The sequence below is a fragment of the Oncorhynchus keta genome, chromosome 9, assembly GCF_023373465.1.
Source record: "Oncorhynchus keta strain PuntledgeMale-10-30-2019 chromosome 9, Oket_V2, whole genome shotgun sequence".
In the NCBI taxonomy this organism is placed as follows: Eukaryota; Metazoa; Chordata; class Actinopteri; order Salmoniformes; family Salmonidae; genus Oncorhynchus; species Oncorhynchus keta.
The window spans coordinates 12874379-12881860 of NC_068429.1; the positions used below are offsets into that span (position 1 = coordinate 12874379).

The following is a 7482-nucleotide window of genomic DNA, read 5'->3' on the forward strand; positions in this document are numbered from 1 at the left end:
TAAACAAGGTAAAAACATCAGGATCCATATATGTTGACCCAGATAAAACCATTTACTATCACTCTGGATCAAAGAGAGAATATTATATGTCTAAAGAATCCATCACTAATAGTGGTCCTTTGGTTGGTAGATGGACAATCATTGTATATCATATAGTTCATGTCTGCATAATAAGTTGGTATACAACTAACAGCTTTGTCATTCCTATGTTTGCAGGGTTTGTAGAGCTTGCTCAGAGCCTGCTCCTGCACTGTAACTAAAAGTATCAGCAGTAACATAACTTATGGCACAACACCAGACGGGAGTTCCCCTTCCTTCCTGTTTCCCTTCATCTCTGCGATGTTTGATCACACAATGGAAAATGTATCCAAAGGTACAAAAGCCTTTGATGTGCTTTGAGGTGATGGTTGCCATTGTTGTTGTAACTCATTATGTTACCAGTTAGTTTACCTGAGACCTCACCCTACCAGTTAGTTTACCTGAGACCTCACCCTACCAGTTAGTTTACCTGAGACCTCACCCTACCAGTTAGTTTACCTGAGACCTCACCCTACCAGTTAGTTTACCTGAGACCTCACCCTACCAGTTAGTTTACCTGAGACCTCACCCTACCAGTTAGTTTACCTGAGACCTCACCCTACCAGTTAGTTGACCTGAGACCTCACCCTACCAGTTAGTTTACCTGAGACCTCACCCTACCAGTTAGTTGACCTGAGACCTCACCCTACCAGTTAGTTGACCTGAGACCTCACCCTACCAGTTAGTTGACCTGAGACCTCACCCTACCAGTTAGTTTACCTGAGACCTCACCCTACCAGTTAGTTTACCTGAGACCTCACCCTACCAGTTAGTTTACCTGAGACCTCACCCTACCAGTTAGTTTACCTGAGACCTCACCCTACCAGTTAGTTTACCTGAGACCTCACCCTACCAGTTAGTTTACCTGAGACCTCACCCTACCAGTTAGTTTACCTGAGACCTCACCCTACCAGTTAGTTGACCTGAGACCTCACCCTACCAGTTAGTTGACCTGAGACCTCACCCTACCAGTTAGTTTACCTGAGACCTCACCCTACCAGTTAGTTGACCTGAGACCTCACACTACCAGTTAGTTTACCTGAGACCTCACCCTACCAGTTAGTTTACCTGAGACCTCACACTACCAGTTAGTTGACCTGAGACCTCACACTACCAGTTAGTTGACCTGAGACCTCACACTACCAGTTAGTTTACCTGAGACCTCACCCTACCAGTTAGTTGACCTGAGACCTCACACTACCAGTTAGTTTACCTGAGACCTCACACTACCAGTTAGTTTACCTGAGACCTCACACTACCAGTTAGTTGACCTGAGACCTCACACTACCAGTTAGTTTACCTGAGACCTCACCCTACCAGTTAGTTGACCTGAGACCTCACCCTACCAGTTAGTTTACCCGAGATAATTGACTCTGCTTTGCAGGGTTGGATATTCAGTTTAGGAGGTGACTTAAGTCAATTCATGGACTGTTGTATTGGATGATTGTTACTGAGTGAACTATCCTGGTTAAATCCAAAAGTTAAAAAATTAGATGATGATGGTGGTGGTGATGAGGATGATGATTATGATGATGATGGTGATGATTCACCACCAGTTAGTTTACGAAATAATTAAACATTTTATGTGTGATTGCTTTGACTATTGTCATGCGTTCATTTTGCTACAGTGCGTCAATTTATCTGATTATCAGCTGCTGTCAAACATGTAAGTGTGAAAAGACGTATGAATTCTACTAGATAAAATGCCAAAGTAAGTATTCAGTTTATGTAGTACGTTAGTATGGGTATTCAGATCCGGCCAGTCACTCTCTGAGTCTATGGTATGGTTGTGCACAGGTAGCTCTTCTGTTGGACATGTTGACACAGCACTGAGACCACAAAACCATCCTTCTTAGATCCTTAAATCCCCTCCAGACATGTATAAAGGAGCACAATGCCATGAATAAAACAAACCTGGTGATAAAAAGGCGATGAGGCATTCATTGCGTTGAGTTAACTTAATTGTGGTGGCAAGACAAACCCAAGCCTTATTGTGAAACACTTTGCAGGTAGGTAGGATACACATGCAAGAGGGCATTAAAATGAAAACCTCTGAGAGACAGAGAGAGAGAGAGAAAGAAAGAGCAGAGAGAGAGAGAGAAAGAAAGAGCAGAGAGAGAGAGAGAGAGAGAGAAAGAGCAGAGAGAGAAAGAAAGAGCAGAGAGAAAGAAAGAGCAGAGAGAGAGAGATAGAGAGAGAAAGAAAGAGCAGAGAGAGAGAAAGAAAGAGCAGAGAGAGAGAGAGAAAGAGCAGAGAGAGAGAGAGAGAGAAAGAGCAGAGAGAGAGAAAGAGCAGAGAGAGAGAGAGAGAAAGAAAGGAGAGAGAGAAAGAAAGAGCAGAGAGAAAGAAAGAGCAGAGAGAAAGAAAGAGCAGAGAGAAAGAAAGAGCAGAGAGAAAGAAAGAGCAGAGAGAAAGAAAGAGCAGAGAGAGAGAGAGAGAGAGAGAGAGAGAGAGAGAAAGAGCAGAGAGAGAGAGAGAAAGAGAGAGAGAGCAGAGAGAGAGAGAAAGAAAGAGAGAGAGAAAGAAAGAGCAGAGAGAAAGAAAGAGCAGAGAGAAAGAAAGAGCAGAGAGAAAGAAAGAGCAGAGAGAGAGAGAAAGAGAAGAGAGAAAGAAAGAGCAGAGAGAAAGAAAGAGCAGAGAGAGAGAGAGAGAGAGAGAGAAAGAAAGAGCAGAGAGAGAGAGAGAGAGAGAAAGAAAGAGCAGAGCAGAGAGAGAAAGAAAGAGCAGAGAGAAAGAAAGAGCAGAGAGACCCCCCTGGAGAGAGAGAGAGAAAGAAGAGCAGAGAGAGGGAGAGAAAGAGAGAGAGGGAGAAGAAAGAGCAGAGAGAAAGAAAGAGAGAGAGATCAAGAGAGAGAGAGAGAAAAGAGCAGAGAGCAAGAGAGAGAGAGAGAGAGAAAGAAGAGAAAGAGAGAGCAGAGAAAGAAAGAGCAGAGAGAAAGAATCCCCCCAGAGCAGAGAGAGAGAGAGAGAGAAAGAAAGAGCAGAGAGAGAGACAACATAACCAACAAAACCCGGGGGACTCCTATGGTAGGAGCTCTGTCAGAATCTCTCAGACGTTGGGTATGAGAGAGAAAGAAAGAGCAGAAAGAAAGAGCAGAGAGCAAAACAAAGAAGAGCATGGAGAAAGAAAGCTATAGAAGAGCAGAGAGAAAGAGAGAAGAGAAAGAAAGAGCAGAGAGAAAGCACAAATGGTTTGATGAGGAAGAGCAAGAGAGAAAGAAAGTCAGCCAAAAAGCAGAGAGAAAAGAGAGAGAAAGAGAAGTTATCTCAGAAAGAAAGAGACTCTAACCAGAGAAAAAAAAGAAAGAGCAGAGAGAAAGAAAGAGCAGCAGAGAGAAAGAAAGACATCCAGACCAATAGAACCAGAGAGAAGAAAGAGCAGAGTACATTTCCTCAAAGAGCAAAGAGCAGAGACCAAGAAAGAGCAGAGAGAAAGAAAGAGCACTTACTGGCCTGAGAAAGAAAGAAAGAAAGAGCAGAGCAGAGAGAAAGAAAGAGCAGAGAGAAAGAAATCTGGTATTCTGAGGAGAGAAGAGAGTCAGAGAGAGTGAAAAGAGCAGAGAGAGAGAAAGAAAGAGAGAGAGGAGATGTCCTCTGAGAAAGAGCAGAGAGAGAGGCTAAAAAGAGCAGAGAGAGCCCAGGGCCCTTTAGAGCAGAAGAGAGCAGAGAGAGAGTAAAACACCAAATAAGAAAGAGCAGAAAAGAGACGGAAGAGCCATCACAAACAGAGAAGAGTCCCTATCAAGAGCAGAGAGAAAGAAAGACCACAGCAAATCAGAGAGAGATTGGAAAAAGAGCTAGAAGAGCAGAATTACACAGAGAGAGAGAGATTTGAGAGAGAAAAAAAGAGCAGAGAGGGAGAAATAGCAGAGAGAGAGAGAAACATATTTCCCCAGATCACAGAGAAAGAAAACATACCAAGCAGAGAGAGGAGAAATAGCAGAGAGAGAGAGAGTAACAAAGAACAGATCAACTACAGATCTTATATAATAGAAAGACTACCAGAACCCAGATGTGAGTTTAGAGAGGCCTGTTGAGCAGAGAGAGCTATACTAAAGAGAGAGCTCTGAGAGAGAGAGAGAGAGAGAGAGAGAGAGAGAGAGAGAGAGAGAGAGGAAGACAGTTTAGTATAGTCTATTCACTCAAACAAAGCCTGACATAGATCTTTCTTATCAGGGTGAAAGTCAAACACTATTTGAACAAACCTGCCTGCGGTTGTGTTTGGTTCTATTGTTTCTTCTATTCTACTGACCTGTTGAAAGCAGTGTGTGTTTACCATAAAACAAAACAATAGTGTGCAATGTTGTCATGGACACTACTTACTGGTTTGGATGGACACCACTTACTGGTTTGGATGGACACCACTTACTGGTTTGGATGGACACCACTTACTGGTTTGGATGGACACCACTTACTGGTTTGGAGATATATAGGTCCACTTGAAGCAACAGCTAGTTGTTCAAGATGTCAGAGAACATAACATCACTAGTTCTATTTACTAGTTAGTTTTGATTGTCATGAAGTGATCTGCTAATAAATAAATAATAACTTTATAGCCTAATGAAGGTCAGTATACTTTTGTTTTGTTACTAACTAAACTGCAGTGACATCCACAAATAGCACTGGGTAACTGGTCTTAACAGATAAAAGGTGGGAAGACAGGATACAGTTACAGGGCATGTGGCTTCTAGGAGTACAACAACGATACTAACATATCCACAGATACCTAAACTCTCAGGGTATATTTCAGATTCGTTTTTAATCCAGTTTCAGATCAATATCTGTGTCCTCATTTAGTCTTTTGTCTGTCATGGAAGAATCAATACGCCTGGGAAATAGCCCAGGGTTTTGGGAGCTCTGGGCAAAGCTGTCCCCAGTCCTGCTTCCAAACATTATGCAGGGATGTGCAAGACAGTACACTAGCTAACCTTGGTGTACTATCAATACTGTGTCTAGTCTAGATAATAATACTGTAATATTATGGAACACCTGTAGAAGATCTCTGTTACTACAGAGTTTTAACATTTACAGCTGGCACCTCTCAGCCGTATGATAGGCCTACACCTGTCATGGTTGGTTTTGCGCTCTCTCTCTCTCTCTCTCTCTCTCTCTCTCTCTCTCTCTCTCTCTCTCTCTCTCTCTCTCTCTCTCTCTCTCTCTCTCTCTCTCTCTCTCTCTCTCTCTCTCTCTCTCTCTCTCTCTCTCTCTCTCTCTCTCTCTCTCTCTCTCTCTCTCTCTCTCTCTCTCTCTCTCTCTCTCTCTCTCTCTCAAAAAAACTAATCACAAGTACAGGGATTGAACCTGCAACCTTGGCATTGATGGCACCACACTCTGACCAACTGAGCTAACCAGCCCAACTTGCCAGAAATGACAGCTGTTACGGGTCATGATGGCTCAGCAACTGCTAGCGAGTAAGTTACCAAGTAAGCCAAGAGGATCCCGTGGCCAGGGTGGAAGCTTCTACAATACTCCTTGTGACCACTTCTAACAGCTGGGGAATTAGCTCAAATGGTAGAGCGCTCGCTTAGCATGCGAGAGGTAGCGGGATCGATACCCGTATTCTCCAAGGTACATTATTTTGTCACACACATTCTCCATACCCTCATACACTGCACTCTGGACAAAAGATCCCTCATTCACAAAAACAGATGAACATCTGTGGCGTGAGATCAGCCGTGTGTCTCATTGTGTGTGTTGATATCACACAAACAGATGAACATCTGTGGCGTGAGATCAGCCGTGTGTCTCATTGTGTGTGTTGATATCACACAAACAGATGAACATCTGTGGCGTGAGATCAGCCGTGTGTCTCATTGTGTGTGTTGATATCACACAAACAGATGAACATCTGTGGCGTGAGATCAGCCGTGTGTCTCATTGTGTGTTGATATCACACAAACAGATGAACATCTGTGGCGTGAGATCAGCCGTGTGTCTCATTGTGTGTTGATATCACACAAACAGATGAACATCTGTGGCGTGAGATCAGCCGTGTGTCTCATTGTGTGTTGATATCACACAAACAGATGAACATCTGTGGCGTGAGATCAGCCGTGTGTCTCATTGTGTGTGTTGATATCACACAAACAGATGAACATCTGTGGCGTGAGATCAGCCGTGTGTCTCATTGTGTGTGTTGATATCACACAAACAGATGAACATCTGTGGCGTGAGATCAGCCGTGTGTCTCATTGTGTGTTGATATCACACAAACAGATGAACATCTGTGGCGTGAGATCAGCCGTGTGTCTCAGTGTGTGTTGATATCACACAAACAGATGAACATCTGTGGTGTGAGATCAGCCGTGTGTCTCATTGTGTGTGTTGATATCACACAAACAGATGAACATCTGTGGCGTGAGATCAGCCGTGTGTCTCATTGTGTGTGTTGATATCACACAAACAGATGAACATCTGTGGCGTGAGATCAGCCGTGTGTCTCATTGTGTGTTGATATCACACAAACAGGGAAGCAGATATTTGTGTTTGTGGCAGATGTGTCGAGGACGTCAACTTTAAACAGAGAACGTATCGGGTTTCCTTGCATGCCTGAGATGACGGGTAGATTCCCCCTGCACCAATCTGGGTAAGAGGTCCCACTGCACGCAGTAGTGTAGTGGTGCCCGGAAAAGTGAGTTTACTCTAATTTTGCCCCAAAATATCAAAACGCCCGCCGGTGAAGGAAAGGCGCCCCGTGTGAACAATTATATGAAAAACAGTGACATACACTCTGAATGACCTAAAAATTATGAATCCCAAATTGGTCTTTCACAGTCAGTCCAATCTAAGCTGTACTGTGGAAGTAGGCTAATAGTAGTCCTACTATAATGAAACAAATAAATTAGGCTGTTTAAGGAGTCAGAAATTCACAGGTTTCAGATTTTGCTCATTTTTTCACTCTCAATCTCACTTTTTTTTTACATAGAAAAACAGCCAAATTGGATGCTCTAAGTCCACAATGCTTAAACCACATCAGGAGAACACTTTTGAAGACTGAGAAAAATCAAACACGTTTTGATTTTGGATTGTAGATTCAACTGTACAAACACCTACCACTGTTATTTGGTTAGCAGTGTGCACATGAGAGGGAGTGGCCACTAGATTGATCAAAATAATCATGATATATTTTTCCCAGGTGGGCATAGGCTACTTATAAAGACTTCTTCATATGCGTTATCCTGTTCTAAGGGTTTTCTTTCAACTTAATTTCATTGTCTAGCAGTCAAATGCATTTCCCTAGCCACATTAGCAACCCATGAAAGTTGTTGCATCTTTAAATCTCCCCTCTTTCAAAATTTTGAACTATTATTTCCATCTCTGTCCATGAAACAGCTTGCATGTGCAGTGCACATTTTAGAATGGTGTATTCCCGCAAATTGCATATTGGAACGTTTGCGTGTAGGC

General features: G+C 43.1%; 1 non-coding gene across 1 annotated transcript; it reads left to right on the forward strand.

The window, feature by feature from the left end:
- Positions 1-5571: 5571 nt before the first annotated feature.
- On the forward strand, positions 5572-5644 carry trnaa-agc (transfer RNA alanine (anticodon AGC)). The gene has a single exon. It is a non-coding gene; the product is annotated as a tRNA-Ala (tRNA).
- Positions 5645-7482: the final 1838 nt, after the last annotated feature.